The sequence below is a fragment of the Hippopotamus amphibius genome, chromosome 3, assembly GCF_030028045.1.
Source record: "Hippopotamus amphibius kiboko isolate mHipAmp2 chromosome 3, mHipAmp2.hap2, whole genome shotgun sequence".
In the NCBI taxonomy this organism is placed as follows: Eukaryota; Metazoa; Chordata; class Mammalia; order Artiodactyla; family Hippopotamidae; genus Hippopotamus; species Hippopotamus amphibius.
Window position 1 is genome coordinate 44,495,568 of NC_080188.1, and position 15,647 is coordinate 44,511,214.

Sequence of the window (15,647 nt, forward strand, 5' to 3'; positions counted from 1 at the left end):
AACAGTGCATTTCTAACTAGTTTCTAGATGAGGCTGGTATTGCTGATTTTGAGAACCTCTGCTCTATTGGTATGTTTTCTTACGTGAAAAATGAGGATATTACTGCCTCCAAGGCTTATCTTCCAGAATCGTTTAATAAAGCCAGTACGTCCTTTGAGAATATAAATTGTTTAATATTTTTCTTATACTGCACTGTCAAGGGTGGTATCTTTGAATGACCGAACGCTTACGTTTTATTAATAAAAAGATACTATGTGAGTGTGGGAGAGAAATGATCAAATAATAAGAATTCTTCCTAAGTGGCATTCCTTCCAGTGGCATGGATAAACAGGAAATTCAAATATTGAAAAAGAGAGAGGAAGACTAGGTAATGACGTTGCCAGAACTGTTAGCAACAACTTAGAGATGCTGGCAAATAACTGCTGTCCCAGCCACCTCCTGAGCACTGCAGACCCACAAAGGCAACTAAAAGGGAAATGCCTGGCACAGCAAGGGACCGTCACCACCCTGCCTCAGCACCTGGGCCAGTGTCTGTTCTGATTGGTGTGCTCATGCCACATTAGTAATTAAATACTTCAAATGTCACCCTTAGAAAGGAGAGAGGATGGAACACTTGTGGACTCTCTGTGTCTGAGGTAGTACAGTTACTTCTAAAGGTTGGTCAATTAGTTGAGAGCAAAAGGCACAGGTGAGTGTTATGCAGAATGCTCTTCTTAAATATACATGGAAACTGAAAAAATGATATACTTTAAAAAATATTTGAGGAAAGCCATAAAGCACAGTAACATGCTGTACAGAGTGAAAGTTATGGAGTAAAGAAACACTTTCCCAGTCTAAACTGGGTAAAAGTGTTGGCCACTACTTAGCTGTTTTCTTGGGGGCACTGCGTGAAATCCACAGTATTGTTTTATTGACATAATCTTATTTTAACTCTTTAAACCTTCAGAAGTTTTCAGTGGCAATGGAAAACAGAAAATGTATCACAAAGACAGTAATCATGCATAAACGTGAGAGAGTAAAATAATAAGATGTGGAATATCGCATTTCAGAAACAGGGCATATCTAGTGTGGGAGAGACAGAGGGAGAGAGAACAAGAGGGCAAAAGCGAGGCAACTGCAAAGAAGGCACACATATCGAAAATCTGCATAAGTATAATTTTAATCAGTGTTTGTTGAACATCTTTTGCTCTTAAAATGACTGTTTTGAGGGTCTTCAGAGAGGAGTGAGAGAGAGAGCAGATATCAGTATTCTGGGAACAAAGAAGGCTCTCAGTATGACTTAAGCTTTTCAACCTAATCAAACAAAGGAAGCACTTTTTTAAAAAAGGCAATTCAGTAAAGCAGGTGGATAATCAGAGAAGGATGAAGGCATAGTGGTGAATATATGGTTGTTCTTTTACTTTTATCTGGAAAGAAGTTTTAGATTTCCAGAAAACACATACACTTAAAATGGAATTGAGCCTTGAACCAGCTGTATTTACTGGAATCACAAATATTTCTCTTTTATAAATAAAGCTCTAAGCGTTTTTAAATTGATTGATTACAATGAAGTATGTCACTTTTTAATTTAATTTTATTTTATTTTATTTTTTGGGGGTACACCAAGTTCAATCATCTGTTTTTATACACATATCCCCGTATTCCCTCCCTTCCTTGACTCCCCCCCCTCACTTTTTTTGAAACCTGTATACTCACAGTTATAAATTTTTATGACGAGGATTTCTTATTAAAAGCTCTTGGGTTGAAAAATGGCATCCAAAATAATCTCACTTAAATGGGAGGCAGTGTGTAGTACAGAACAAGTATAATATATTGGGAATTGGACAAAAGGGTTATAATTACTGGCTTTCCCATTTTCTAGCTGAGTCAATAATTTATTTAATCTCACTGAATTTGAGATATCTTGGTAAAATGAGAATAATGATATCTATTTCATACATATTATTCCTTCATTTATCTATTAATTTACTGCACTATAAAATCTATGAGGGCAAAAATCAAGACTGTTTGGTCCATCAATCTAAACTTAGTTCTTAGTATATAACAGACACTATATTTTTTTGGAAAATAAATTTAAGAAAATACGTATAAAGCACCATACATGTCAGGCACTACACTGAGTGCTTGGAATTTACAGAGAATAAGACAGAAATGGGACTTACCCTTGAAGAATAAAATAAAGCTCTTTACCTGTATAAAATAAAACATAGGTAAAGCATTTATCCTAGTGTTCTGCACATGGTAAACTTAAAATGAATGTTTCTAGATGTCAACTGAATCCTGCTTCCCCATAGCCAAGAGGCTTGTGGGAGTCCAAGGCCCTCTCCATGATTTCAGTGAGTTCCCTGAAGCTCACTACTTGAGGGCCCACCCTCATTCCCTGCCTTTACAGAATGCCTCCTTTGCATCTAATGCTAACTATAATACCACGTTTATTCCTTTCTCTGACTCCAAAGAAAGATCCTCTTTCAACAAATATTTGATGAGTTTGCTTCCTTGAGGTTCTTCAGGGAAGGGTGACCTAACCCACAATCTCCTACCATTTCAGGGTATCCAACCCCCTTATCATTCCTCTCTCTCTTCCTTTTCTGGTCCCCCAAGCAAATCCATCCTTTTTTTCAAATAGATATTTTAATTTTATTATTTCGCTAACAGAGGCTAGTTCCTTCTTAAGGAAAATTCTCAAACTATTGATATATAATAAATATAATAAAAGAATAACACTTTGCCTATTTATAAAACTACTACTTTCATAACTATAGTATTACTGTTGTTGTTGTTTTTATCAGAATCTCCCATTTATATTTCTGAATAGAACCATGTGAAACCATCTTCGATGGGCCATTCACAGTAAGCATGAGATCCTATGCAAGAAACAGCTTTCATTTTACACTGCTGAAATCCTGGGGCTAGCTTAATATCCTTCTTATCACACTGACTATCCAACCAGTGATCCTGATCAAACCTCCTCCCCGGAGGCCACAGGGGCAAGGCAAGCAAGTGGCTGAGACTCTCAAATGGCACAGCTCACTTCCATCTACTTCACATACTGGACTTCCTGGCAGGTAATTTCCTTTTAACAAGTAGTTATCCACGTAAATAAAAAGGCCTATAAACCTCTGGACTAGATAAATCACTTAGAGATCACCCAGTTATTCAAACCTCTTCCCTCACTCACATCCCATGATTTTATAGAAGAAACAAGTTCAAATCAATCATAGAGCCTATAGCCTAGAATTTACGATAGAGTGAAAAGAACTTTTAATTTTTTATCAAAAATATGGGATTCAAGTTCTGCATATTCCTTCCATTATTCATTCTGAAATTTTGAGAATTTATAGTATCATTGTTAACTTCATTTTCACAATAAAAATGATGATAATCATTGTGTTGATAAGTAAAATCCTCGTAAGATTATTACAAAGATCAAATAAGAATGCATATTATATAGTATAAAGTGGTATACACATATAATTATTATTTATATTATTGGCATTATTATTACCACCATCCCCCTATGTAGTTGTTCAGTGGATAAGTATTGTTTTTATCTGCCCAACTCCTTTGCCTCTTTGTCCCTTCTTACTCATCATGTATATTTTGTATCAGTGGGGATGGAAACAACAACAGAGCACGTTGCTATGGGACAGTAATAATTGATGAGGACAGAGAATGCCTCTGTGTCTACCAAAGGGCGTGTATGTAATTCTACATACTCGTGAACACGTTTTACTCTAGGGCCAGTGGATGCTCAAGCATTTTCTATAGATATTTACCATATGCTTAAGGATATATTGAAAGAAGTTGTCAGAATATTCAGATTCCCAAATGAACTCCCTGACTGTGACACAAGAGCTGTAATGATAGAAAAGGCCAGGGACTTCCCTGGTGGCGCAGTGGTTAAGAATCCACCTGCCAATGCAGGGGACACGGGTTCAATCCTTGGTCTGGGAAGATCCCACATGCTGCAGAGCAACTAAGCCCGTGTCCCACAACTACTGAGCCCATGTGCCACAACTACTGAAGTCCACGCACTTAGAGCCCGTGCTCCACAACAAGAGAAGCCACCACAATAAGTCAGAGCACCACAACGAAGAGTAGCCCCCACTCACTGTAACGAGAGAAATTCCACGCGCAGCAACGAAGACCCAACGCAGTCAATAAGTAAATAAATAAATGATAGAAAAGACAAGTGGAAGCCATTGAGGCAATGACTCCCTAAAAATAATAGTAAATTTTTTTTTAATTACTGTGTTCCTGGTGAGCCATTCAGAGAAAATTACTAAACTCAAAGACATAAAGGATTCAAGAATGATGATTCCTGTCACTTTCCATTTAACTCTCCACTTTGGGTAACTGGAGAAGGTAAATAGGTTTTAAATAATGATAGTGGGTTTTTATAAAAGCAATAAAGTGATTATAATTAAAGTTGCTGTTTCAGATGCTGTTTGCTGAGCTGATGAAATTAACAAAGCCTGTTTCACCTAATGCAGCTTTCATTTGATAAGCGATACATTTTTCCTTTCCCCGTCTATTCTGTTAAGACAAGAACACCACTAGCAAACTGTCTTTACCTGGCATGGCCAGCAGCATACTGCATACAACAAATCCCTCTCACACAATCCCACAGCGCACCATTCTAGTCTACAATACTGAATTCATATCACTGACAGGTTCTAGAGAGTAAGAAGCAGCAGTTACCCCAGATGACTTTATAAAACAAATGTGTGGCAGAGATCGAGAAAAAAAAATCCCACCAAATACATGATTTTTCTACCTCAGTAATTTTTAAGGATCCATTGGATTAGAGCATGTCAGCTTATTTCAACCATAATGAAGAACAAGTTGCTACATCTTGAATATTCAACCACTGAGGAGTAAGAACATCCAGTCAGCCATTCTGACTTTTGGAAGTGACCCTTACCACTGACACATTCTCCATATTATTTTTAAAAGCTGCCAGTTTGAGGGGCCCCAGGCAAAAAAAAGGGGGGAGTTTCTCCTGCTTGCCTAAAATACGGTGCAATTTGCTCTGTTTTTAGTCATTATGACCAAATAATCCAATGGAATGTGAAGGATCTATATAGATTGGGGTGCTATATAAATACTGTGATAACTTTTCATAAGAGAATCACAGCAAAGCCTTTGTGTATGCTTATGGTATAGTAACAAGGCCAAGTATATGCATGCAAAAAGCTTTCTTTTTTAAGAAAATAGCTCAGTTCCTACTCACTCTGGTGATACCAAAAATGAAAAGCGATAGTTCACAGTTGGCTGAATTTAAGCACTATGCACCATTTGCTACCTTGTATGGGAGAAGGAACAGCCCACGGTTAGGAGCTACACGTTGATTCCTATGTTGTCTGGTCAAATAATCAGAGTCATGGAAAAAAATAAAATTGGAATTTTGGTGACCAAGAAGTTCAAAGGAAAAGTTGGGACAGAATTTTTGGAATGTAATCATAATCTGAAGATATCTGTATCCCATATGAATTATCACCAGAATTTCCTACAGAACAGGTCAGTTAATCTCCTTGCCCAACAGCTTAGCAGTGAGTAAGGCTGTGCATGGGATCAACATGAACTTACCCTCTTCTGGATCTCTCCACTACTGATAGTTCAATTTGCCAAGTACACTATCCATCCACACTATGATGCCACACCATGAAGGAAGATACCTTCATAACTTATTTCACATCATGGCACACATAGTTAATGATGAAATCTGTATGGCACACTAGAACAAACAGACAAGAATACTTAGTGCCAAAGGTAAGGGAGTCATTATAATAGCATACCAATAACCCAATTTTGGTACATGAAAGTACCATGGCAAATCAACTGGAAAGCATCATATTAAGAGGACCAGACAGAATGACTGCTCTAATTTCAATGTGGAAGATTTAGCAATTGTTCTCACTGAAACAAACTTGTTTGGGGTTTAGATTTACTTTTATTGCTTAACATGAGTGTCCTAACATTACCATCTGAATTCCTTACACCACCATTATCTATTTCACATAATGATGTCTCCAATGCACGAGTTCAATTCAAGCAAAAGAATAAAGCTATAGATTAACATTTAACATTCATACTTTTCTAATGTACCCAAAAGAAGGCCTTTCTGAAAGCACAATTTGGGAAATAAAAATTTGTGAGACTGAGTTACACTTTTGTGGATTTTATGCTATGAACCAGTGACTGACATATGGTGCTGTTTCGACAAATGCCAAAATAGAAGGGTCATGAACCAAGGAGCTGAATCTTTAAAAATTATACCCAATGACTAAATATCAATTTTCTCCCTAACTCTGTGATTCTGAGTACTACTGATTTTGATTTTTTAGTAACAAAGGGAAGAATATTTTGGCAGGGAATACAGCAATAGTTTCACTGTATGGGAAGCTGAAACTGAATGGCCAAGTCATTTTAGCCTCCTCATTGGCTAAGATGCTTGGTGAAAGCAAGAATAGAGAATGGACAAAAGAAGCTATAAATATAAGATATGACCCAGAAGCCACTTGAAGAAGAAATCTTGCAATAATACACATATATACTTCTGTAATTTTTTTCTCACTTCCTTACTTCTCCTACTATGATATATATGGTAAATAAGGCAGTGTCTATATTTACCATTTGGTCTATGTTACAGAATATTTAGGTGATAATATAACAAAACTGGGGGAAAAATAGCTATCATCTAGACCTAAAGAACGGTGACTTTTTGACAGGTATGATTTTAGGATATTCTCCACTGGGGTATGAGGACACTTGGATCTATCTATAGTCAGGGAATTCCACATTTACATTAGGTAGGTAAATTGTCTGAATTGTATATAAGGTGGAAAGAGGGTCCTTAGGAGTCAAAAGGCAGAATCTATTGCTGATCTCTTTATTTTCTTCTGCTAAGTAGCTCTGAAGGCAACTCTGAAAAACTGCCAATCATAGGACCTTTGCTAAACCCATCAGATTCCGTTTTTACAATTTAATCTTTACAAGAGATCTAAAGGATTTGAAGGCTGATGAAACTGAGTGGTCCAACAACAGCACTCAGAGAGCACTACCATGACTCTGCAAGTAAAGAGCTCAAAATTGCCTCATTCTTGTAAGTCCAGCACTTACTTATTTGTTCAGCTCTCTGATTCTTTGAACTATACTGGATCTTATCAATTCCTTGTTTTCTTTGTTTAAGTTAGTACAGCCATATTCTGTTGTTTGCAGGCAAATAACCCTAAGATTAAATGTCTGGGAATAACATGTAAAACTGCTCAGAAGTTCCCCTCCTCCTTAAATTCTCATTTACAATTATCCCGGGGAGCCCTAAATCTGAGTTGGGATTAAATGATATACCAGTCATTCTTGAACCTAGCTGTGGAGCAAAAATTACCCATACAATGTTTAACACCACATATGCTTAGGCAATATCCTAAACTTATTAAGTAAGAATATCTGGGGATGGAACACAGGAATTTGTATTTTGCACAAATGCTGTGGACTAGTATGCTGCACGTTAGGGATTGAAAGCTACTTGATTCGACTCGCAAACTGAAATTTGGAAGCCATTGGACAATTTGGTTGCCATCATATTAAAATATATCCAATATCATATTCAAATATATTTTATATCTTCAATCACCAATTTATAAATTATGACTTTTAAACGTTTAAATTCCGGGAGAGACAGCAAACAATAACTGCTTCTTAAAATTAAATTATGTTGCTAAAATTTTTAAAGCATAATATTCTTCTTTAGATTACCTCCACAAATTCATCAAGTTCATGCCAAATAATTTTATAAAGACCTGGCCAAAAGCAAAAATAAGGATAAAATGATTACTCTGGGTACAACTAAAATGATCTCATGTAGATTAAAGAAAGCAAAAGTAATGTAAAATATAAACTAATGTCAAACTAATCAGCACTTTACATGATTCCACTTTCATTAATTTTCATTAAGAGATGTGTACTACATCTCTTATGCACGTATGCACACACTATCTTGCTTTCTTGCTCTCTAGTTCTCACTGTCTCTTATTCTCTCTCCTGTTACCACCTGTGTGAGTGCCCGCGTGCAAGCACACACACACACAATACACTTCTCAACCAGGTAAAGAAATCCCATTAATGAGCCCATCTTGCAAGAACTTTACATCACTATGTTATATATATAAATCACTGTAGTTCATATAAGATATTTTGTTCTCTGCCTCAGGCTCCACTCCTTTCTCCTTCACACATAATAGTGTATTCCTCTCAGTCTTTTACCTTTTCTTGATTTGTCTTTTTTAAGCTTCTTTCAGACATCACCCAAACATGAAGAACACTTTAACACTTTTCATTTTCATAATTGGTTTCCACCTTTGTATATTCCTACTCTTCCCTCTTCCTTCCGTTAACCCCAATTCCAAATAGGCAAGGATTAAAAAAACTATAACACCTAGTTTGGCAAATGCCAAAAAATGCTGTGCAATTTATAAGTTTGAATATAAAAAAAATGTCCAAAGAACATCTATTATCAAGTAACACATTTCCTTCCAGGAAGTTATTTTAAAATACCCCTGGGGTTTGCAGTAGAATTTAGTATGGTTTAACTTTTATTCAAATTATCTCCTGTGGGACAAATAGTTCTTTCCCTGAAGCAAAGTTTATTGCCTATTATACATCCAGGGAATAGAAAGGTTCTTCTATTTCAAGAAGAAATGTTTTTCCCACTATTTTTTATTTATGGTTGGTGCAACTTCCATATAAGTGTTTCTAAATAAATAACAGCAGTTCACTTCTGGTATGGTTGAGTAGAACCTATTCAACTAAGTCTCTTATAATTAGCTGTAAACACTAGGAAAAGTAGAAAAAACAGCTTCCTGAAGTCACTTGATTTAGGAATGTGTATACATGTGTGTGTGTGTGTGTGTACACACATATACACATATATATGTAACCATTAAAAATAAAATGACATAGCTAAAAAGATAATAAATATACACATAAATGAAATTACATAAAATATTCAATTAACCCAAGAGAAGGCAAGAAACGAGGTACACAGAGACAAAGAGCAGGTAAGACAAACAAACAGAAACCAACAGTAAAACTTAAAACCTACCTCCAACCATATCAATAATTAAATGAAATAAGTGAATGAAATTTTCCAAACAAAAGGCAGAGATTATAAAAATGGATAGAAGATAATAATAAAAAGCTAGACCAAACTATATGCTGACAGTTTGAGAGCAAAAATATCAAAAAAATACAGCATATATAAAGTGAGCATAAGATAGTTGAATGCTAGATTAATATCAAATAGATTTCAAGAAAAACAGTGAAATTTGTAAATTTCATACTTATAAAAAATTTAATTAAAATTATTTTTAAAAGTTGAACTTCCCCATACAGACTTAGAGAATGGACTTATGGATACCAAGAGGGATGGAATGAATTGGGAGATTGGTTTGACATATGTATACACTACTATGTATAAAATAAATAACTAATGAGAACCTACTGTATAGCACAGGGAACTCTACTCAGTGCTCTGTGGTGACCTAAATGGGGAGGAAATAAAAAAAGAGGGGATATATATATATGTATAGCTGATTCACTTTGCTGTACAGCAGAAACTAACACCGCATTGTAAAGCAACTATACTCCAGTAAAAATAAAAATAAATAAATAAAAGTTGGACTTCCTCGACTTACCAGAAAGACACAAAAATCAATTGCTTTTAATTATACTCAAACCTCATTCAGTTAAGGGATCTCCATGTATTTTTTTTTCATGTTTGTTAAGTATTCTGTAATCTAGTAGGGAAAATGCCCCTGCATTAGTTGTCTACTTTCATGGTGATTGTGCTTCATATGTACCATTTCTGATTTTCAGCCATTACCTACATGGGTACATACTTGTTATGAGGTTTTATCAAAAAGCCAATTAATTTCTATATTTCTTTGAAAAGTCTCCATACTCACTCAAGAGATGCCACTCTTGGTAATCTCCCTAAAATACATCATTTGCCAACTAAACTACTTCCTGTAATCAGTAACCAAAATAGTTTCTTTTTTCTTTCGTGTCTTTTCATCCAAATTGTGTTTGCATATATGGATGCATATATATGGGAATATGTTTACACATATACATACGTTCTTATTTTAAATGCACATTTCATCCATATGTGCCCCTCTAGCCACACTGACATTAAAATTCCTACTCAAAAATATTGACAAAGAACATTTTGCAAAGACAAATTAAGCAACAGAAAGCAAGAATCCTGTGCTCCTTTAGTTCTCTAATTTTAAAAAAGTTAACCATATGATTAGTGTAATAAAAGAGGGATAATTTGACTTATTTTTCAAATGCATTTTCAAATGTTAAAGTAAGGAGAAGAGAGGAGAGGAGAGGACAGGAGAGTAGAGAGAGAGGTAACAGGATAAATACCCAGGGCACCATTACATTTCTATGAGCCAGTCACAGATCAAATAGTAACTAATTTTTACAGTACTCTACATCTATTGTGTGAACTTGGGGTTCAAATACAGGCAGTCTGACTGGAGAGGGGCCCTTTAAGCCCACTGTACCATTTCACGAAAAATAACCTGAATATAAAAACACTATGATGTTTTTAAGGGTTTGCAAAGAAGCAGATCTTCAGTACAGTGAACTAGCATGTCTTTCTGAAAATCTTACCCATGGGCACACCTATTTTAAAAATAAGGTGAATGATAGAAATACAACATGTAGTTGACACATCAGAGTTCATTTAGAGAAACAAAAATTTTTATTAATAGCAAATACTATGCGGAATCTCAAAAACCTCTTCTTCGTGTCAGGCTGTTAAAGGAGTTTTAGAGAAAGAAAGCTATCTGATTTATCAATGTTTAATAGATATTATCAAGCTATAAATTACCAATTAGAATTTCATTTTAAATTCTGAGTACATTCCCTGTAGAGGACTAAATCTAATAGCTGATACAAAGTATCAGGGAACTAAAATTCATAAAACATTTACAGGTTAAAAGATGCTTATCACATCAACATTTTATTTAATCCTCATAACAAGTATGTGAGGCAGGCATCCTGTTTTATGAGACCCATTTTATAGACCATGAAACAGAGGTCCATATAAGGTTAGCCATTTTACCAAACTACGTGATTGATAACTGCAAGAATTAGCGCTGATCCGAACTCTACACTCAGTCAACTATACTGGCTACCTCTTTTTTATTTATCATAAATAATTACAAAAATAGAAACCACCTTCCATAAATAATGGCATCACAAACCAGGCACTATTCCACCATCAACTTTTGTGTTTGAATCTCCTAAGTAAAACTAAGGTGTCAAGTCACCTGCAAGTTGACACTTGGAGGAAGGGAGTCAGGCTTGGAGATGCATGTTGGGGTTGTCACAGGTGAGTCTTATCTCACTCCAGCTATAGTGCACAAGGGTAATTAGCAAGAAGAGGCATTTACAGTTTGGGGGTGAACTTATTATGGTGACTACAGTACTAACAAAATTTTCCATTGAAATTAACTTGTATTTAGTGCCTAGGGCAACTTAAGTGGTATTGGTCAAAACAGAAAGGGGTCAGTCTCTTTCTAGTTGATTAAAAAGCTCAGACTCAAAATGCTATTTATTGTTGTCCCACAGTATCTAATTAACAAAAGAAGAAAAAAAGCGTTTTTTTTTTTTTTGCAAGTTCCTAAAGAATGTTATTTAGCAACATCAGACACTAATGAAGTAATTTTCTAACATCAAAGTACAAAAGTGTAAATCCACCTGGATTTACCAAATAATTACTAGCAGCCAATCTCTGTCTCATTTGTTAGTGAGATAGAAAATAACTGAAAACATTTTATTCATTACTAAAGAAACAACTTATTCATCATATATAAAGAAAATACTAATATCCACCTTTGAATATATATGTACCCATCCTGAGATGCATTTTTTCATTTTGCAACAGAAAGTATGATTTTACTCTGTCCAAACCCTATTTCCCTGTTCCTATTTCTCTGGGACAAATGAAAATAATGTGTAAGGTATCAAGCCAAAGCCAGGAGTATAAGCAGTGTTCATAGAAGAGATTCTAAGTAATTTGTTCAATAGGGTAGATGGTCTTATTTGCAGCTGGCATTAAGCAACTCCAAATTTTATTTTAAATGAAAGGAGTAAAGGAGAGGAGGAATGGACAGAGGGACTGAGGAGCTGAGGGAGAGAGGGAGAGAGGAAAGGATGGGAGACACATTACTCTTAAATAAAAGCAACTAGGATATTTTGTTTAATCATAAATTTATATCAGATAAGACAGAGAGGATTCTAAAAGCATCTTCTCTACTAAAGAATAACAACATTTTCCTTAGTGGCCTTCTTTCACATGAATTTATAACTTTCTGGAAGGGAGCAGTACATCAAAAAGAAAGACCTGCCATGTTTATATTTGGATAAATTGTAGAAACAGTTTCTCCTAAACTTATTTATGGTCCATCAATGACCAACTCATCCTCAACTCCTTAGACAATGATGCCAAAAATAGAATTCTAGGGATGGTCAACAGGCATCACAATAAGAAAGAAGTTGGAAGAGAGGGAGGAGTAAAAAAAGAGGGGAGGAAGGAAAGGGAGAAGGAAGAAGGAAAGGAAAAAAGGAAGGCAAACAAAGGACCTTATCTTACCAAGAAAATACATAGTGGACAGAGTCAGCCTACTCATGAGCTGGTCAATTAGTCAATTTTTTCCCTATAAATTAGTCAATGGACAGAGTATTCAATTATTTAATCGGCCAATCTTGCTTTTCAAAACAACAAAGTCCTGAATGTCATTTCCGTATGAATCTTTACCCAAAAAGCATTATAAGCAAACAATAAAGGGATATTATGAACTAAAAAAAAAAAAAACATGAAATAATACCTAGAGATGTTACATGAAATATAATCAACATCCTTTTAAATGAAAACTTGGCCTTGCAATAAAGAAGATATCGCCAGGACCAGAAGTAAAGGAGGAACTGAAAACTTCTGAAGTGTAAGCCTCATTAAGTAGCCAGGTGAGGAAGGATATTAAGGCAAGGTGAGAGGATTTGGGGGGCGCAGAAGATAGCAACCACCTCGGTTAAATAGGAGCACAGATTTTAATACCTAAAAAAAAGGACAGGAGAAAAGGACTAGGGCACAGAGACTCTTGAATAGTCAGATCATTAAAAGACTCTTCAATTTGTAAATAGGAGAATATTAAAAAATCTTTCTATTAGCATAGGGAGAAATAGAGACTCTTCTCCACAATGAATGCCATTGTGACAAATCATGTTGTCAGCTTCCCATGTCACAGCTCTAACTGCAACTGGGAGGCTTAGACCCCAGCCCACTGATCACGCCAGGAAAGGCTGGTGCTCCCCCAGCCTCCAGCCCTCATCTGGTAATATAGGCCTAGAGCCAAAGTTCTGCCAGGTCACACTGTTACTGTACTTGACCTAGGATCACGCCAGAAGAGGAACCAGCACTTCCCTAACTGGCTTTGAAAGCAGCAGAACCCAAATACTGAGATCCCTCTCCCGAAGTCTGTCATCAAGACCTGTTAGAGTTATGTGTGCTGCCCTAGAATGCCATGGGCAACAGAGGGTCTATGTCCTGTCCCCAGTACTGCTTTATGCATAAAATCTCCCCAGTGTGCATGGCTCCAGTAACTTATTTGTGTACTGATTGGCCACTGACCCTTGTCAGCCTTATGGTCTTTCAACTTCTAAATTGCTACACTAGAAAAAAAGACATGAATTTCTTTTTCTTTCAAGTCACTGTATTCTAAGGTCTCTTGTTGCAGGAGTTTAGCCTAGATGCCAATCAATACTAAGGCTTACATTCAGGGGTCTGCAAGACCACCCCCAAGTTTGTGATTCATTAGGACTCACAGGACTTAGCATATCAGCATGCTCATGGCTAAAATTTATTATAATTAAAGGATACAAAGAAAAATCAGAAAAGGGAAAAGGCACAGGGGTGTAGTCCAAAGGAAACCAGGCACAAGCTTCCAGAGTCCTATCCAAGTGGAGCCACATAGGATGTGCTTAATTGCTCCATCAATGAGTTGTAACAACATGTGAAATTCTGTCTACCAGAGAAACTCCTTAGAGACTCAGCATCTAAGACTTTTACTGGGGGCTAGTTGTATAGACAACATCTGCCTGGCACATACAAAATTCCAGACTCTCAGAAAGAAAGCAGGTATCAGCACTGTTTGTGCAGTTTTGTCACAGTGAACCCCATACTGGGAATGGTAGGAACTCAGTTGCCAGCCAAGGACCAACCTAGCAGACAGGCCTTTCTAAGGATGTCAGTCTCAGAACTGCTATGTTAACTCACATCTGTAAGTATGCTCTAACTGATATTGCATACAGATGTATAAAAATATAAAACATTCACAAGAAAAATTCACATCAAATCTGCTAATGAATATCCCTAAGGTAGGAAGGAGTAGAAAGGGATGAATAGCTGGGCTTTAGGAAAATAGAAAGATCCAAAGCAAATATCGGAAAAATATTGATAGCTATTTAAATTTATGTTATATACATAAGTAATTTTACTTGTGTTCATTTTTGTAACTTTAAAGTGTTTCATTTAAATTAAAAGATGAAAGTGAAAAATGGCCACAAAATTTAAATCATATGAAAAGGAAACTATCTCTCATCAGAGTATATCATTAATAGCATCCAGGAAGGACTATGCAGTGGAGAAACAGCTTTGAATCAACCCAAATGTCCCAAGGTTAAGAAAAAAAATTGTAACGTCCATAGGGGTATGTCATAAATGCAGTAATTTTTAAAATATTCTGAAAAATATTTTGGAATGATAAAGATAATGGGTACCCAAAAGAGAGAGTGTGAGTTTAGACTGATACAGTCAATCAGTGCCCCATACATACCATTCTATGTATTCTAAGCCACAAGAGTTCTTCACATATTCTAGAAATATTAACTACACATTATCAAGAGGTGAAATTCTCTAGAAATCCCATGTACAATAGTTATTTAGCTTAACATTTACTTATATAAATATTTTCCTAATGCAGGTGAGAGAAAGGAAGGGAAAGACTAGATGCCTGCACACATGTATGTACGTGTATACCTGCAAGAATGAGAGAGAAAGAGAAAGGGAAAGCAGATGGGAAGAGGAGAGAGGAAGAAGAACTGAGGAGAAAAAGAACGAATACAAATGAGAGAGAATACATGTCTGGCCTCTACCACCAAGCCAGATACTTCTAAATCTAAAATGTACCAGAGGTGCAAATGTCCTATGTTTTCATATAATACTTTTTCAAGACAAAGTTCTGACAAAGTTCACCTTACATAAAGAATGTAAAATAACAATTCAAATCATATTTAATTTCATTGATTTACATGTAGCTGTCCAGCTTTCCCAATATTACTGATTGAAGGGATTGTCTTTTCTCCATTATATATATTCTTGCCTCCTTTGTTGTAGATTAATTGGCCATAAGTTTGTGGGTTAATTTCTGAGCTTTCCATCCTGTTGCATTGATCCATGTTTGTTTTTGTGCCAATACCATGCTGTTTTGATTACTATAGATTTATAGTATTATCTGAAGTCTGGAAGGGTTATGCCTCCATTTTTCCTCTTTTTCCTCAAGACTGCTTTGGCAATT

At 35.9% G+C, this 15,647-nt stretch overlaps 1 protein-coding gene across 1 annotated transcript in view; it reads right to left on the minus strand.

Annotated features, from left to right (window-relative positions):
• ADAMTS3 (ADAM metallopeptidase with thrombospondin type 1 motif 3) overlaps nucleotides 1-15,647 on the minus strand; it is a 279,671-nt gene that overhangs the window by 113,057 nt on the left and 150,967 nt on the right. The window lies entirely within an intron of this gene.